Genomic DNA, 19993 nt, shown 5'->3' with positions numbered 1-19993 from the left:
GCACAATGCCAGCACACAATGAAAGCCAGAGACGGTGAGCCACTCATCACTTCTCCCTCTTTAACCCTTTGAGAGGAGCACAAAGGAGAGCTGACACACTGGCTGAGGAAAGAGAAAGGGCCAGGAGAGGGAGGAGGTGTTGGAGATTTCATGCTGTTTCAGCATCAATTTAAAAGTTTCAGACAATATTTTAATTTGGCTTGAGGGAAAAGACACAGTAGAATCTGAAACTATGACTTGTGTGACAAGGGATCCACAACACAGTCCTTTGTTCAATTTTTAGCTTATTGTACAATTCTAAACGCAATAGTTTACTGTCAACTTTTAACAAAATTACAGATGTAAACAAGGAAGAAACCAAGAAAGTAAGGATGTAAGAGGAAACAAATCTGACAAGAATAAAGCGCTGTGGTCAGAACTGAAAACCGTCAAATATTCCTGTATCTTTTGAGGCTCTAAAAGAGAAAAAGTGCTTTTGCGACAGACTAACTGTGAAAAAGTGTCTAAAGATTCAGCTATACTGAAACAGTTTAATTTCAAACTCTGAAGTGCTCCCTGAAAATGTTCCCCAGACAGGTCCTATCTGACTCAGTCATAAAAAAAATTATTTAAAAAAAACACATACACACACACACACAGGCAATTTGAAATTATAATCTGAAGAAGTGAGAAGCCGGGATGCATTTCAAAGAAATTCAGAGCAAAGATCTATTTTAAAAACCACAGCCTTCTGAAATGGATACAAGAAGACTTGATAGATACTCTAAAGTATGTATTTTTTTTTCTTTTCAAGGCTGCATCTATAAAAATGTCTACCAAAAAACTAACCAATGAAATGCTAACTCTGAGAAGGTATTAATGAACAGTTATTACCATCTGGTACACTAAATGCCTGTGCTTACATCAGGATGAACAGTTTATGAGCCATGGTGCATGTATGTATGTGTTATACAGATCCAACTCAAAATCCAATTAAAGAAGGAAAAAGAACAGCATCCTGCATGGATTTGCACACAAACACCCAATACCAATCACCGCCTCAGGGCCAACGCCACCCTGCTGCTGACCTCTCTGCATTAAGTCACCCTTCCTTCCGCTAACATGGATGTTCCTGCTTTGTAGTCCACAACGCAGCCACAGTAAAGGGGCCAAACAGGCAGCTAGCTGATTTATAGGCTAGCCCACAGCAATGCTTTCCCTGGGCAAGTGGCTCTCTTCAGAAGCCTGCCTTCTATTAGTCTTATTTACAGGGCTGGGGAGTACGGACAGCCTGAATTATTTAAGGTTCCCATTGGTAAACACAACAGGAACCTGGAGGGTATGCATACGCAAGACCAGGGCGGAGCAGGATGAAAGAAAAGAGTAAAAATGTAGGAGGTAGGGAGATTGAGAAGAATAAAGAAAAGGGGCAATTAAGAGGTGCAGCACCATAAACATTTATCACAACTATTAAATGCCCATATGTGGAGTTTTGTTTCATCCTCCACATTGGGGAGGGCTACGTTACACACTTCCACACACTTCGCCACTCTGCCACAAATCCACTGCAGCAACATCCCATATACGGCCGTGCACATCTGAAAGCGCACGGACGATGCTCGGCTTATCACCATGCAAATACATGCAAAGACAGACACCCACAGCACGCTGCCTCATCTCTCACACAGTGGTTCTCATTAACAAGCCAAACATGCCTGAAGACGCCGACAGACTCTAGCGAGCACGGTAAACAACCATCGGGCTTCCTCATCCAAACTTAGACTATCTCTGCGAGCAAGACCGACAGAGAATCGCTGAGAAAGGCTTAAAAATAACGTAGAGCGACTTGTGTAACGGCGTATTCAGCAGGACAGGTAGAATCACTGGACAGAGCATCTTTAAGTTTTTCCAATAAACACACTTGTTGAGAGACATTTGCTGCATGTAATGTCACTTATATTAACCAGTTCTCAAACAGCTGACCAACACTTAATCCTAAACTGCCTTTTCCAGATTGATTGAAAATACTTGCTGTAAAGAAACCAGATAGAGATAATTATAAGATTATCTCCATTTATGCATCAAATCACATCTGAATTATATTCAATTACATACCAACTACATGACAGTGGTCTTTTGCAGACTGATGTAACTCCACCAAATAGTAGGAAGTAATAACTTTGGTACTGGGCATGCCCGTGTCACATTATTATTTTAATGACAAAGATTTCTGTCAATCAGTTCCTGACATTTGAAGTACTTTTATGAAATACAAAGAAAGTGGCTTAAGCAAAATGGATAGAGTAACACACCACTGCACTCCCACCATGTGTTGCCCTGTGTCCAGTGAGGGCTGGCTTACACTCTGAGCAGAAAGCCCCACTAATTATCAAGCTTGTTTAGCATCTTGATAAACTTGTTTTACTGTTAAATAATGGAATAGGATGACAGTATTCATTCTGTGCAATGAACACTTGATAACTTTGCTTTGGCCCATGTTTTAAATATTAAAATGAGAAATAAATGTTATCGATAACACAATTTTACCTTTAATAAACAATATTTTGTGTTATTTTAACAGAAGCATGTATGACTGTATCTTTCTCTTCTAAACAAAAACAATTAGGTCATGTTATGCATTTTGTTTTAAATGTTTTGTGCAGAAAATCTTAAATTGTGTTTTGTCAGTCAAGATTTTCATACCATGAGAATCTCATACTGGTCTATGCAGCTACTTTGTACAGACTTATGAACAAAAAGTGATTTGTCTCTCAATTTTCAAGACCAATTCTTAAAACTCAAAGAAAAAGGAGTTGAAACTGTACAAGAATTGACAGGACGAGAGAGTTATGTAGTGTAGATTAGCTCGGGAGTGAAGATTAGACCAGAATAAAATAAGTGTATAGGTGTCATCTAATGTTACAGGAAGGAACTGTGGCTTCTCAATCGATTGCAGATTCAGACTCTTCTTCAAAAGAGGAAACACAACAAGAGAGGGCTTTTTTTTTTTTACGTCCACATAAATCAGAGACCCTGGCCGCCTGTCTGACTCAGTGTCTGAAGGGAGATGGATGGAATGCTGACAAGAGTATTAGCATGCTGGGGAGGAAACCACAGATGCTGAGGCTGTGCCCGCTAGCTGCAGTGGCTGTGGGGTTTCCACACAAGGCCAGTGGGTCAGGAGAGGAACCAGATCTTATGAGTGCCACTAGAACCCAATACGAGCTGCGGTGAGCTGAGGGTCAGATACAACGGACGAAAATGTTTCTTTGGTTTGGATCAGAGCCCATTCCACAAATGAAATGTGGTTTATTCTCGGCCACCAAGCTAATCAACAACAATTAAGACAAAAGGACAACTTCAATTCGGTTCTCCAAAAGACAAAAGGGGACTGCGGTAAAAACTTATTTCCAATTTGTAGCCACATTTATTGGATAATGTCAGATTTCTCACTCCAATTCGTCTTGTCGGAGTGGCCTTTTTAGTGCCTCCTTCAAAAAGCGTCTCCCATACCCGAGCAGCTGTCACTTTCAGCAGGCACCGAGGAGGACGGAAAGCGGGGGAGGGGTCCTTTGAAGAAACTGTTAAAAGTGGGCGATAAAAATAAACTGGGAGAGAGGAGAAAATTAATTATACATAACAGACAGTTCACTTGGATGAGCACACGACAGAGGCACCAAAAAAAAGAGAAAAAGAAACTAAGGCTGCCTTCCTTAGAGACAGAAAGCAGCAAGACAGCTCAGCTCTGCCAAAGCTCTGGTCAAATTAATTTGGCGACAACTGAAGGGAGGGACGCAACAAGAATCTCTTTTTTTTAAAGGAGGTCAAGCCATTGAACAATGCACACTGAGCTTTCGTTTTTAAATTCTGCACACTTGTATTTACACGGAGTGCGTGGTTTAATACAGACAGTTTCCAGGGACCAAAATAAAGCTGCCAGTCCCTGAGACTACCTTTAAATTCGACTCTGATTGGCGCTGATGAGGGTTTGTGCTGCCGTCTCACCAGCGAATTCACCTCTCAATATCATCAGTAATGCAGCGGCACTTTGCAGTTCAACACCACCTACAGGCGCTCAATCCCAGCTTCTTATGTGGGCCAAATGGAGGTCATTCCAATTTGAGCAGTCAGTCAAGACGGACCCGCCAGGTATTGGTGAGTGAGTTTATTATATATTAGTGCTCGTCGGCTGGATGGGCGTTGATACCGTAAGAGGCGTGTGTAGAACGGGGTTTTCAGATAGAGTTCTAACTGCTGCTTCATCTTTAGAGCGTTTAATATTCCTGCCGTTGTGTGGCTCCTCGCCTCGGGGCTCCAAGCAAAAACCCAGAGAGACTAAGAGAAATGCTCAGACAGAAGATTGAAAAATCACACTGCAGAGGAAGAGGTGGGACTCAGGTGTCAGAAGCACCAGGCTTCTGAACAGATTTCCACATAATAATTGCAATGCTTTCTCTGACTCAAATTTCCAGAGCTCTCAACGTAACTTTAGTGATTTTAAAGCAATCTATGCCAAATACTTCTACAGAGGTCCAGATTTGTCCTCATATTTGAACGTGAAAAATGTTTAATTTTTTTAGTTTTCTAAGACAGTATAGGAGGTCTTCAGACAAAAAGAACTGAAGAAGATCAAAGAAAAATAAAAGGATGTAGACTGATGCACAACAAAAGTAAACTCGTAGCAACATGCCACTCTAGCTATAACCTCTTTAGGATGACTGACACAAATGAAAACTTATGTAATAAAAACAAGCCATCCTCACCGGCTATTATATGACAACAGATATTACATTACAGCAGCAGTGAGCCAAGAAAGTGCTCGCGCATGGCGGAGAGTCTTAGGACTACAGCATACCAAGCCGTCTCTGACACAACCGCTACGTCTGTTAGAGAGGAGATCCTCTTTCAGGATGATAAATGCTTCCTCAATGAGCACCAATCTGAAAAGCAAGGATGGGACAGACGCTGGCAAACTACGAAGACCAATTATCCCAGCAAGAACATCCTGGAAAACCGGTTGTACACAGACACACACAAAAAAACGGAGGATCCTTAATCTGCCAAGGTGCTTGGAGAGCAAATGAAAGGCAGGAAGGTATAAGCCTTGCATGTGCAGGGTAGATATATCTCTGGAAGGAAGGCGAATGAACCATGATGCATTTTCGAGTGGGTTAGCATTTGAAAAACAGAGAGACAGACTGGAAAAATTAAACATGATGGCAGGAGGAGAGTAAAATGAAGAGGGAAGAGGTAGACCACACTGACAGCAGGAGTGGGTGAGGCAAAAACGAAAGGAAAGGGAATGTGAGCAGGAAGAGAAGCAGAAGAGCATAGGCATGAGAGAGAAGGCGAGAAGAGGAAATGCCTAAAGATGAGGTTGGTTCAAAATGTCAAACTAGAAATGAGCACACAAGGAAGACACTACACACTGCAAGTGGTACCACTCCATAAAGAGGTCTGTAAGGACATTTTTCCAATCAAGCTATAAAAATCTGCCTAGTGCCTGCAGGAAATTCATTTAAATTCTCATTGGCCAAAATCCTTTATCAATAAAAGCACTAGCAGCACTACGGGAAAATATTAACGACCAGTTTGATTGTGTGCCGAGTGCAACTCCGTTTTTCACTTCAGCAAACCCCTTGCTGCTCTAGTCATCCACCAACAGTCTAATCAGACCTGCCGACTGAAAGATCCATAGGAATGCAACGCAGGGAGAAGCCACACAAAGGCAGGGCCAGAGGGGTGCAAAGTGCACGTCAGCTCAAATTCCAAAGTTTGGACATCACCGATTCAGTCTTAACAACACTACAGCTGGGCAGACCGGATAGCGCTAACTCCTAAAACTCCTGACAGCAACAGCCCTTTGTGGCGCAGATCTGTATCATAATTAGGGACGATTGAGGCAAATTGCTTGTAATGTTCTGGCTGGGTTGCCAGCTTTTATGCAGAAACGCCATGCAAGATGACACTTTAGGGAAGCAAAAATGATTTACGAACATCTTTTGACTTGCACAGGAAACGTTTTGCACAATTTTTAAGCAAACAACACTAACCTCCCAGAGCGTTTGGGACAGAGTTTGAATGCTGGTATTTAGGCTGCAGCAATGTGATTGTGTGGACAAGCTTGAACATGTTCACATATTATTATCCTATTACAGCCTGACAATTACTCTGGCATTCTTTCCAAGAACAACTGATCACAGGTTATTCTTCATTTCAAGCAGACTTAGGCTAGACAAAAAAAAAAAAGAAAAAAAGTTATTCTTAAAGAAATTGCATAAAATGTGCAACTCATGTACTGCAAAAATTATCTTGGATATTTCACAGTTAATATAAATGTCTACATACTCCTGAGAATACACACATGGACTGATTGCTGTTTTGCTAACAATAGCCTCACTGATTCCCTACATCAAGCGCTGAAGGCAGATTACAATAAGTTCAAATAATTTGTCCTTTATCAAAACAGCAAACTGGCTTCTCCTTCACACAACTAGTGTGACATCACATACAGCCCCACTATAAATAATTAACCCACCAAAACACCAAGATCTACAAATTGAAGCTTCATAACAAAAACACTGGTGCATCTGAAGTTTATACAACTGCCTCTCTTTTCCACCAGCCCAACATTAATAGAAATGCTGTTTGTTTTGACAAAACAAGCTCACCACAGTCCCGTTGTGTGGCTGGTGAAATGTCTCTTTACCTGCAGCTGGACGCCACCTCTTAAGCAAACACTCCAGTCACGGTTCAAATCCCGAAACATTTACATTTGAATGCAGGTCCTTTTAATTTAACTGAGGGAGGCTCTCCGATCATCACGGTACCTTTGATTGTACAGATTATATCTGTAATAATCAATCATATTTAATAGTCATTAGTGATTTTGATACACAGATTTAGTATGGAATAAATCCAGTTAAATTTGCTTGTATGAAAGTATGACAAGTTGATGCTAGCTGGTTATTAGTCTGGCTATCTGCCCTGCAAAAACAGTAGTAGCTTAAGATGAGGGGAATGCAGGGAATATTTGTCAGACACCTGAACTTGTCTTTCTGGGTAGCATTTGAAATGTGTGGGAAATTTTCCTAAACTAGCTGACCAGCAATGCACAGCAACCTTTGGGAGAGAGGCTGCATCACCTGGGTATGCTGCAACAAATACAACTGGCTTGCGGATTGTGACATATCTGTGGCGACCGGAAATATTCCCACGTCTTTTAAAAGGGGGGGAATTGCAGTAGTTGTCTTGCAACCAGCTCAACGGCAGTGCACAGCAATAGGTGGGGGAGGGGCAGCACTGCGCCACTCTATGTCTCAGACAGCAGGAGAAAGCTCAGGTGACTAACAAGTTTTAAAATCTCATCAAAAAGGATTTCAAACCATAACAGGTTGAAGAAAAAAAAATCTGAGCAAATTCTGAAACCATAAACCCTTTACGCCGGCTATACTTGCCTGTCCACCGGTGCTGGGAGGAAAAATATATATAAACACTGTGGTCTCAATTGAGAAAATCACCCTCTTATTACGACCTGATATACTGTAGGACTTATGCATTAATTTTTAAGGACAGCTGCAGAGATTTTTGTAGATAAGCTGCACTCTGGCCCCAGTCATCCACCTCTTCCCGTCTCTCTTCTCGCTCTCTCTCAAAAAGAGACACATTTATATTTAAGCATCTGCTAATGTAATACAACAGATTAATTCAAACAGCGGGTCGAGGTGAGGTGTGACGACTAATTTGGTTAACAAGTATTTGATTTTAAAACACACACACACACACGCATAAATGAGGAGAATCCGATAGAGCAATGAGAGCATTTTCAATAGCTGACAACCAATGCGCACTCAAACACACCCACAGACAGCCCTCGCCTCTCACTCCATCCTTGCTCTGCTCAGAAATTGGGGGTGGAGTGGGAGGGGGGGATTCAATTGCTGTCGAATAACAAAGCCCGCAAATTGCCTCTCATTCGTTAGCAGATTAACGCTCTTTTCACATCGCACAAACACAATTTCTAATTATTTCAAAGCTAATAAGGGGCATCGATTTTTTCCCCCACCCTGTCCCTCTCCTTAAGGAATCTAACCCAACTCCTCCCAGAGGTCTATTTAAAAAGCAAGTGTTTAGGATAAATGAAATAAATAGTAACGCATAAGAAGAATATGTATCCAAGAAACATTTAAGTGTCAAGCTACGAATACCTGTAATTATGCATAAGGGTGGTTGCGGTGGCATTCCTCCTCCTTCCTCTGAGGAAAAGCGACAGCAAGACGCACCCCGAGCTACCAAAACATCGATCTCCGAGGCTTGTTTTATTTCTTAAAGGTTTTAAACAAAAATCTAATTTTAACTGCAGACGGTCAGAAACTTAGCGCCCACTGCGCCAAAGCAGAGCGTACGAAGGAGAAAAACACCCAGCAGATAGTAGTTTCTGCGCCAGGTGTTTTACCCGAGGTCATTAAAAATGTTCAAATCAACCAAGACGCCTAAACAACTTGTTTCTGCGCGGATTCAATCCGAAACGTTCTGCACAAACCTCCGAACACACTCTCTTCACCTCCACCGGTCCCGGTTTCCCCACAGCTCTCCTCCAACTCGCACAGGGAGCCAGTCCCCGAGAGTCGGGGAGAAACACGGGGACAAAAACTCGCCACACGAATCAACAGCAAAATGTAGGGGAAAAAAAAGAAAAAGAAAGAAAATCATAACCTCAAAATTTCCACCTAGAACTCGAGCTTGTTCCACGCGAGAATAGGTCCCCTCGCGCCGGGAACTTACGGGTTCAAGTGATCCTAAGGGCTGATATCCCCGCCATGGTTTTAAATTCCACAACTTGGGCACATTTCCACGCTGGTCACACGGAGTGGCGGCGGCGGCGGTGCTCTCTGTCCGACGGCTCCCCTGCGTGTGAATGGAGAGGAGAGGAATGCAGCCCGTGCTCCGGGAGGAGGGAGGAGAAAGCGCACTGCCTACCGCTGCAGTACTCTACACAACCTTTAGAGGGCTTCACAGCACAACTTGTCAACACTTAGAGGATCTTTATGCTACAATCGCAAACTTCAGTGTATTTTAATGGGATTTGGGGCGATAGGCCAACACATTGTAGCCAATAACTATTTTTTTTTTTTTTTTACAAGTGAATATTTAAAACGCGTACTGCGCAATTGTATTCCCATTTTACTCTTGTATTCCTAAATAAAATTACAATATATGAATATGTGTATCTCATTTAATCTTAGAATAAATAAAGCGATTCTGTGTAGCATGGTTAGGTTTATTAGAGGTAAAGGGTGAAAGTTTGAAAGAAATAATAATCTATCTTAACTCTACAACTATTTCTCATGCACTCCAGAAATCTGGACTTGGGGCCTATTATCCACATGCCCCACAAGACCAGATTAATGTGTTCTCTCTCCCAGAGTTACAAGAACACAATTACATCATTCTCCTCCTGCAGCCCTGGTTCTGGAGTTCTTGTAGCTTGTTGTTGTCATAACTGGGGCAGAACTTTTTCCTGTGTGACGTCAGAGAAAAATGAAGCTGGTGTGCTGCAGTGGCAGAGACTTGTGAAAATTTCATAGGAGTTCTGCACTCAAGTTCTGGTGAATTATCAAACATCATGATCAAAAGGTATATAGTCGCCTTCTTGGAATCCTATTCCTTTCAACTTCAGAAATTATTTTCAACTTTTTATTGAGATAATGACATACCACATACTCACACACATGCACGCACACATACATCACAATTATTGAGCTGACACTGTTTCAAAGCCACAGTTGGGAAGCTATGAGCTCCATGTCTGTTGAGTAGCTAATATTGTCTATCGTTTAGCATTAAAATAACAAATTAACAGTTTAGACAACACCATTAGGACTGTAATGATAAATGTGAGATTTTTAGCAGCGTTGGGAATTGCTTTTCTGTTTTAAATAAAAGTAATTTGATGATTATTTGACCTTTAATTGCTTTTATGTTAAATGGTTTGTTTAATGAGGATCATCATACAATGAGAATCATAAGCTAGTATTCACATAAACTACTGCAATATTTTGTGTTTTTCTTTTTTTTTTGCAATTTCTTTTTCATATCAGATATTCACTCCAGCCAGAGGTAATTATGATCTGTTTACAGTAACTGTTTCACATAGAAAGATCATTAGTGGATTACCACCTCCTCGCTCCCTTCCCAGTGCAAACATAGTGCTGACTTAAAGATTCATGAATTAAAATTTTTTTAAAAACTGGCAATTTGTAAAAGCATAGCTACATCTCTGGTGTATGGTGTAAGTAAAAACATGTTATGACTTTTCTGCTTGACACCAATAATAAACTGATGAGCCATTATTTAGAGGTGATTTAGATTCCGTCGCGTTTGGATTTTGATCATCAGCAGATTTCAGAAGTTTAAATGCTCTGTGAATAGAGCACTGCTATGTTAGTGTATGTCTTTGCAGTGAGGAAGCTTTTGGGATAAGTGAGTTATTCAAACAGGCAGCTCGGGTTACCAATTGCACTCAAGAGAGCAGAGAGCAAGATCTGGCACTAACCACACCACCTGGCCTCATATGCTCAGTGTGTGTGTAATAAAGAGAGAGAAAGAAAAAAAAGAGAGAGGGAATACATGGATTCAAAGAGGTAGGTGGAATGTGAGTTTTTGATTGAGAATGATAAGGACATTTGTGTGTTTTGCGTGAATAAAAGACCAGATGAATTTCAGCACTTCTGAGAAAATTTCCCCTGGGTGAGTGCCACAACCCAACTTTGAGCTCTTTCCTAAAGCCTACTGTCTGTCTTTAGAATTGATTAGTTTGGTCATAGTAATACTAAAAGATTAGTCTCACTTACCACGTGAACGGCCCCTGGACAAAACCGTCCTCCATCTAACTCTTAAACACTAACACATTGATTAGCTTTGGGTTACTGCGGCTCACATCCTTTCAGCTCACTTCAGGCTTTGCACCATTATCATGGGAAGAATTGATAAATTATGAATTACAATGCTAGCCTTATGAAAACTGGGATCAAAAGACAACCTGCAATATGAATTGTCACTTCCTTTTCATAACTCAGACATGTAAAACTCAAATGATAAAACAGTTCAAATGAAGGTACAGCTTCAGTATTCTTACCTACAGCATGCAAACCAAAAGTTGTTTTGTCTACAGTGCTCAGTGATGCTTTTCCAAATGAGCCAGATTAATCTTAGCTGTCATGATTTCACTAGGCAGTGCACAAGCTGAGCAGCTTGCGCTGAAAGCAATGAGAATATTAAATAAATTTATGCATTGCTGCTGTTTGCTCTCAATTTGCTTTTTTTTTTTTAAATCCATGCACTATTAATGGGTCTGTGTTTGGCAAGAAGAACAAACATTTTAAGCGAATGGAGAAGATACAAGAGCTGACTGATCATGGAGTGGGGAGAGAGAGTCGTCCTTGCCCTTGAAAGTACACAAACGATGCTCCGAAGTGCAGTAGCACAGATTCAAATACAGTTATTTGAAGTGACAGTCTGGAATGTATAGATGAGAAAAGAAAAATGTTGTGGAAAGAATGGCATAAGTCCTAACTGCAGTTTACCCCTGCATTAAAGCGTCATGGTAAACAGAAAGTAGAAGGTGCTCTGTCAAGTGGAGGAAAGAACTGAATGTCTTGACATACAAAATGCTGTATGATTAAACACTAACTCTAACCTTAGTCTTTAAAGCTCCCTACATGGTTGGCCAGAAGTGCTAAAATCAGTTCCCAATGCCACAGTTGCAAAAATGTCATAATTCTGTTGTCAGGCTCATGTGTTCTACCCCTTCTTTTAACAACCTCATTGGTGAACTTTTTGATTTCCCCTGCATACAAAACCACAGTGTGAGTGGTCAGAGTTTTGTGGGAATGTTTATCAGTAAAAAGCTCCAATGAAAAAAAAGCCAATTTTTCAGCCAGATACCAGAATGGACAGTTTTAAGGAGCAACCGGGTAAGGCTGTAAGGAAGTATGCACTGTTGGTCCAAAACACTGACTAAGCATCACCTGAACGCTTAGTCAAGACCCGAGTGATCTGTTGTAATGTGACAACTGGTAAATGCCCTTGCAAGACACCATATGTATGAAAGAGTGCATAAAATTCTGTGCACACATGCAGCTAAGATAGGATGTGTTTGCAGTACAATGTGATCAGAGATACAGAAATAGAACTGAATAAACTGACAGTACCTTGAGTTCTCAGTCTTTCCTGACAAAAAAGTAACATACTGTAATCTTACTCTTTTGACAGGGTTATTTTTAAAGCACTCAATGAAGTTGCTCTCAAAACTGTATTTTTCTTCCTTAAAAGCCATGAAAACATCTGATCTGCATCAATTAAGGGAAGCTAATCTGATTTGAGTCGGCGGGTGAAGTGCATGTTTGCTGGCTTTGTAACCTGAGGTCCAAGAGCTCAGGCTACACAGGTAATGAGCCATTAATAGGCTAATAATCAGTGTTGTATAGTAACGAAGTAAAAATACTTCACTACTTTACTTAAGTATATTTTTGGAGTACTTCATACTTTCCTCGAGTATGAAAATTTTTGATGACTTTCACTTTTACTTCACTATATTTCCGAACTTAATCGCATACTTTTACTCCGATACATTTTCAAAGTGTGGTTTAGTTACTCGTTACAAAAAAGCGAGAGAGAGAAACGCAAGTGTTTTGACCCCACCTACTGACTGACTGCAACAGAGTCGGTAGCCTACTTGCCTGGGCTTGTTCATCACCACCAATAGGATACACCTGTTTCGCTTCTCCCATTAAACACAAAGCAAATCTCGCAATCAGCAGCAGCCACATGGAGGAGGAGACGGAGACCACAACGACTGCAACTACGTCGGACACGGCTCCAGGGGAACCACCAGCTGGTGATGAGAGCCCATGGCCTTATTTAAACACAATACACTCTTTCGTGGGTGTTAAAGATTCGTCGTACCGCATGCAGTGTATGTTATTCCTGCCAAAAGATGTGGAAATTCTATCTTACAAAAACTCCCCGTCCAACTTGAAGAAACACATCGAGGTAACGTCTTATGAAATGGTTATAATCCTCCTGTTTCAGTAACTATAGCTTGGTCACTAGACACTACTGTATTGTGAAATGAACTTTGTTTGGCATTGTTTCAGTTCCACACGTGGTGTATTTAGCTTAGGCCTAATGTTGACTGTAGCAGGCTACCTAGACTCCTCTGTTCAAGGGGGGACAGAAGCCATAGCGATAGCAATTTAGACTAAATTTAACGAATATAGGAAAGGCATGCAAGTTCAAAACCACAAACCATTAACATGTGCTACTCTTTAAAACTGGAACAATTTATTAGCAGGTTTAATTTTGCCTGCACTTGGTTGTGTACATTATTTTAAGTGTATTTGACAAGTTTACCAAAATATAAAAAAAGTCATTCAAACTGCATTTGCCTTGTTTTACTTTTTACTTGTACTTTTCATTACATTACTTGAGTACATCCATTTTTACAGTAATTTCCATACTTAAGTACAAGAAGTTTCAGATACTTTAAGACTTTTACTCAAGTAACATTTCAGTCAGTGACTTGGACTTTTACCAAAGTCGCATTTTGGAGAGGTACTTATACTTTTACTTGACTCTGAGATTTCAGTACTTTATTCAACACTGCTAATGATGGCAACCAGAAGGTGGTTGCCATCATTAGCTAAACTTCTCTGATCTGTTTATACAGTTGCTTTAAACCCATTTTTGCTCATAGTATCCTTATTTTTTGAATGTGCCAAAATCAGACTAGGAGAAACTGAACTAGTAATTCCATTTTTGCTGCACCTAAAGGCTAGTGCAGTTAATTTTACCAAAAGCATTTATTTCCGAGGGTCACACATCTTAATATAGCAATTGTTTCGCTCAGAAATTTTAAGTTTGCTTCCAACTTAAAATATGGAAATTGGAAGCAAACTTCCAACTTCTACCATGATAGGTAATTGGAAGTTCCTATCGTATCATGATAGGAATACTCTATCATGGTAATCCATTCACCATGATAGGGTGGTATTCATTTCAACAAATACTCATTTACAATGGATAAAGGTGCCCAAAACAAACCATTGTTTGAATCACAAAATTGCTGCCATTTTTCAAATCTTGTTTTGATACACCAGTGGTGTCCTTTTAAAGATCTTTTAGTAAGACCAATTATTTGATTGCTTTTCACAATGCTTCAGTGCTTGCACCATTAATGCATTAAAATTTCTTGATATGGTATCTGAACCAAACTACTAGGTTCTGGTTTTAAAAAATATATGTTGGTGGTAAAATATAGCACTAAAAGCCTTTTTTACATGGGAAAGTAATGCAGGTAATTAGTAAATAAAGTCCATCTTAACTTAATTTCATCATTGTCCTTTCACTGCACAATTGTATACTTAAAACTAGTACATCGCAAAAAAATCCAATACAATACATTGAAGTTTGTGGTTATAAGGAGACCAAGAGACATGATTACTTTTGCTCTGTATTCAAAATATTACATCAAATTTTGAATCATTTTCAGAAGCATGGGCGTATTGGTACAGGCACTAATCAAACTGCTACAAAAAGAGACATCAATAATGTCATTAGAAGATTGCGTAACCTGGATTAGGTGGAGGTTAGTGTATTTATTCTTTGCAGCATTATGCATAAGTTCCCCATTTCAAATCGCAATGTCTTTTCTAACGTAATATGAGTTAAACATATTTCCTCCATTATTATTCATTCAGGAGAGCTTTCACTTGTTGAAAAGCTTATGGGACTCAGGAGAGTTGTTCTTTGAATTGCTGCAACCTTATAGGCAAGCTCATTGGCTGTGATTTAGTGCGCATCTTTTCATAGACCTCCATTATCAATTAACTGTAAGTGCACACCACTGGGAATATCCTCAGTCGCGTATGTCCGCCGCATTAACATCTATCCATGAATCACCTGTCTGTGCTGCTTTTCTGCTGAATGTTCTCCTCTGGGCAGCAATCTGTCATACACTGAAGGAAAAATACTAGTAAGTTAATAATTTGCAGCTGGCTGCATAACATTTTAGACTTTCACAAATCTGATTAACAGTTGAGTTCATGGTGAATGAGAGCTAAGCCTGAAGACTGATTTCGCTAATTAGGAATGCTGCAGAAGAGTTTGACCACCATGAAAATATAGGAAACCTGAAGTGACTATAATGATTTGCGATCCTTCCTTTGATGGACCTCATTAGGTGGTAAATTGATAAGCTAACGGTCTGCTGTAACCTTTAAAATACCTCAGGACGTCTGTGGAAAACAGATATTCGCTATCTGACATAGCAATCAATTTGCTATCAAGTCAATTAGGGGGAAAAGTTTTATGAAGCATATAAGTGAAATAGAAAACAAGAAGGGCTTTGATCATACAATAATAGAGCCATATAATTAGAAAAGCACATCTTAAGCAACACATTTTAAATGCATTGCTCTTTACTTCAGGTTTCATCTTCTCTGCAACTATATCCCTGACTTGTCTACTGTGGTCCTTCCATGTTTTTCAGTGTTGTCTAACAAACATCATGCCTTCTACTGCAAAAGGGCAACAACTACTTATAGGTAACCCTGAGGGAAGCTAGATGCAAATTATTTTATTTAGCAACATTAAAATAAAGGGAGGTGGGGGAGAGAAATGTCTATACATACCACTATGTGATATTTTAATTCATGAAAAATGTTCAAACTTATGTTTCATTTTACTTCCAGCTCATAGCAATGCTCTACTTTGTGTTGGTCTCTCAAATAAAATCCCTACAAAATACAGAGGAGTTTGTACTTGTAAAGTGAGAAAAAGTTTGAGTGTAGGGTTACCTTTCAAGGCACCGTGTAATGGGCAGGAATTTTGAAAGATAGGTCATCATAATTAAAATCTAGGTGAGTCAAACTAGACCTAATTAGTTACAAACAGCCTCTGTGTGTCATGGCTCAGCTGCCTTCAAACACAGAATATGGCCTTTCTCCACCGGCTTCTGATGTGCTCGCCTTGGGATGTTCAGTACAGGGAGAATGGCAAACACGGCGTTTGATTAAACACTGCCACTTCCCCCCACGATCAAAAATGCAGTCCCTTTTGATATTGGATTTTTTTTTCTTTCTCTTTAGCATTACAGTGCAAGAGATACAGGACAATGTAAGGACAAATGTAAACAGATGAAAAAGAAAGCTTTGAGGCTGTTAAGCTTTTCATGTGTCCTCTAGGAGTTCGGCTCTGCTAGGTGCAGTCACTTTCTCCTGCTAAATTCTCGGACTTACATTAGGAAAATTGCTGTGAAAATTGAATAAAATGACAGAACACAATATAACTAAAACGAGCCACACTGGAATCTTGTAATGACGTAAACTGGATGTAAAACTGACCTCAGAGATCCGTTCAGTGAGTACAAAGCTAACAGATAAGGTATAAAGCAGAGCATTCAGGGAAAACATTAAGGGTAAAGTTGTGTTCCTTTTTTCTTTACACCAAAATACATTCTGATTTACAGTCAAACTGAATGAAGTATTCCTTTGTTCAGCCTTATTCTGCCCACTTTATTTTTCGTGATAGTTTTTGATTAGCTTGCTAAGACAGACAAACACATAAAAAATAAAATAACTCCACTTTGGCTCTATCCTTGACGGAGTACAAATGAGAAATGTAATGTCCAAAACAATTATAGATGTAAAATTACAATAAATACACACAAACACGCCTACACACACATGAGAAACCTGTAAGATAAATCAAACAAAAATCTGAACTTAGTCAAACAAAATAAATAAAACTAACAGTGACCTAAACAGTTACGGTGTCTAAGAAACATTATATCATGTGTGGGTGTTTTGCTTTACTCTGAAGGATATCCTAGGATCATTTTACATGCCTATAGGAATCCTTTGTGTCATAATGTGCCTTGTGCAATAATTGCTTATAGCTTCCACGCTCTTAACATATGTCAGGCATATTTGTACAGCAGTTGTGCTCCTTGTTATTGTATATTTGAGCATATCCCTGGTGATATCATCGTGTGAATCTGTGCAATGTAAACCATTTAAGCTAAACAGTGAAGTGAGTTCATGGCTTCTATGATATTCTAATATATGTCAGAATATAGTCATGTTACAAGAGGAAGAGGACATTCTCAGTTAATAAAGTCCTTTTCAACGTTGGTGAATCACTAAGTAGAGAAGGGTTGTTTTTTTGGTTTTTTTGCTTGATATCAGACAGAACTACTTGTTCATTTCATGCTGCTTCTGCAGTGCCCTACATACTTGTCGCTAACTCCTTGTAGGGAAAAAATAGACTTTAAAGGACTGACAAATTTTCATGCTAAAAGTTAAAAAATTGCCTTCCCTGCTCTAAATTCACAAAAATAAACATGCTAAGTTTACTAAAAGTGACAATAACCTTTTTAATAAACCTACTTCTTTTGATCAGACAACACTAATATCTAGCTTTTAAACAGCAAACACCTGACTTTAGCCTAAAACAGTGGTGTCCAAAATCGGTCCTCGAGGGCCGGCATCCTACATGTTTTAGTTCTCTTCCTGGTTTAACACACCTGGATAAAATGATGGCTCATTAGAAGGAATAAGAAGAACATTGACAATGACACGATTGTAAGAGTCTGAAAGCATGTTTCTTTTTACAGGCTTAGTTATAACCACAGACTAACTCAAAACTGCCTAGATGTATCACTTCGAACTGTATAGTTAGAATTAGATATGAACAATATTCTTCCTGTATATTCTTCCTAGACATTTTCACAATTTTCAGCACTGACAGATTGTATTTGCAAGGACATCTACTGTTAAAAATGAGCACAACAGTGAATGCTGTGCATTTGAATTGATCTGGTAATGTAAAATGCAAGTCAAAAACTGCATACCAAAGTTTCAACATATTCTTTAACTTGGTACCAGAAAACTAAAAAATGGGTCATCAGGAAGTATTCTGGCAGGTTAATGAACCAAAACATATGGTCAAAAACAACACAGAAATGACTCCCTGGACACTAAAATCAACCTTAAAAAATCCTCAGACCTCAGTACTACAGAGGAGCTGTGGGGTGAGCTGAAGAGACTAGAGCAAGGGTTCTCAAATCCAGGCCTCGACGACCAGTGTCCTGCAACTTTTAGATGTGTTCCTGGTCCAACAAACCTAAATCTAAAGGCTGGATTACATCTTCAGTATGCAGTCAAGTTCTCCAGAGTCCTGCTAATTGCCTCATTATTTGACGTAGGTGTGTAGAAGCAAATACACATCCAAAATTTGCAGAACTGGAGTTGAAGACCCCTGGAATAGAGCAAGAGAAGAATCAGGAATCCGATATACAGAGAAAAGCACTAATGACTTTGTAATAATAATAATTTATGATTCCTATTTTCCTTACTAAATATAAGTTGTATTTCCTTGACATTGTGAGTGTGATTTCATGCCACTGCAATAAAAGTTAATTTTTTCTTAGTCTTTCTACTTATTTACCAGGTCTTTCAGACTTCCACATAATTGAGCTTCACTTTTTTTTTCAAACCAGTCAGTAGAGGATATCTTCATTCATTATTTATTCATAAAACAATCCACATGTTATTTTGGGTGAGTTTCAGGAGTGATTTTTACATTAATTTAACTGAGCGCGATAGGCTGATTTAATTTAGATATGTCTTATAAATCTCAAACACACAATCTTTAGCTGCAATGGTTACACTAGACTCCATCTAACTGTCAAGAATAAAAAAAATACCTTTACAGCAAGTTAAAATCTCTGGGAATTGTCATATGCCTTATTTGTTATTTGCCAAGCTCCCCACATGACAGTGTGAAACTTCCCTATCTATATCCCACATTAATGTTGGGGTCAACATAATAGAATATAACACACCAGAGGAGTGTGAAGACGGTGTCAGTCATGCTTTATATCAGTCTTGCCTTGTAATGTGAATATGAATTCGTATTATGAAAGTTCACTCTGTGGGAGCTAGGGTCTGTGTTTTCGTAAGGTTGGATGACCTTACGAAAAGGTCGAGGGCAAGGTGCAACTCTGAATCCCATCAATCCTAAGGCCATATTTTTTTGATATCTCAGTTGGAATAAAGCATTTGATGAAGAATGCTGAAAACTTCATTATGGCAGGCTATTCAAAATGCTGTTATCTGATGCCAAAGTAATCCTTCACAAAGCAGCTGAAACACCTATAGACAGAGCCACAGTGAAAGTTCAATGAAGACTTGTTTTATAAGACTCAATTACTCTCAAATAATATGAAAACATATAGCAGAATACATGTAAATAGTTGAATTTGTATGCCACTCTGTATTGTTTCAAAGAAATAAGAACAGTGCTGTTCTCAGATCAGATCAGCCTTTTACATGAGGTGGAGTATGACAGCGAGGGGCAAGTCCAGATCACTACTCTAGCAGAGATGATACATCTCAGTGGGGATGGTTTCCTGGGTACCCATCTGTCAAAAATGTCCAGTTCTAAAGACGACTACCTGGTCTGTATAGCTCATTGTAAACCCGGGGCTTTGTGCCAAACCGTTTGCCTGCTCCAGGATTTCAGGTCTCTGTGACATTAACAGTTTTAGTCACATCTTGGCAGCTTTGCTCATGCTGAGGCTCTCTCTGAGCAGGAAGTTTGGGGTTCGCCTGGTGTTAAATTAACACAGTCTGTCATCTCAGCTGGGCCCAGAGCTGAAATCAGATCTTGCACACTGAACTGTACCTCTCTGCCTAATGTTGATGGATTGCATTGCTTCACAACCACTGAAGACTTGCAAACCAATCACGAATCCCACGACTAATATTGAAGTTCATGAATGAGATGTTGCACCTGGACATGATTCTTTTTGTGCAGAGTATAAAACCACTGTCACTATTTTAGAGCTACTTCTATAAAGCTGGAGATAAGTTGAGTTTCTTTTTTTTTTTTAAATAGCTCTTGTTGTCTCACCGCTCCCCATCCAAATTACTTCCAGTTTCATCACCTTGTA

The 19993-nt window shown here is 39.5% G+C and overlaps 1 protein-coding gene across 4 annotated transcripts in view; it reads right to left on the bottom strand.

Annotated features, from left to right (window-relative positions):
- plxna1b (plexin A1b) overlaps positions 1-8906 on the bottom strand; it is a 218729-nt gene extending 209823 nt beyond the window's left edge. For all 4 annotated transcript variants that reach the window (XM_032548434.1, XM_032548436.1, XM_032548435.1 and 1 more), the window contains exon 1: positions 8764-8906. The gene's annotated coding sequence lies outside the window, so the exon portion shown is untranslated. The remainder of the gene's footprint in view (positions 1-8763) is intronic.
- Positions 8907-19993: the final 11087 nt, after the last annotated feature.

Source organism: Xiphophorus hellerii, chromosome 20 (assembly GCF_003331165.1).
Source record: "Xiphophorus hellerii strain 12219 chromosome 20, Xiphophorus_hellerii-4.1, whole genome shotgun sequence".
Classification (NCBI taxonomy): domain Eukaryota; kingdom Metazoa; phylum Chordata; class Actinopteri; order Cyprinodontiformes; family Poeciliidae; genus Xiphophorus; species Xiphophorus hellerii.
This window is presented reverse-complemented; position numbering and strand designations above follow the sequence as displayed.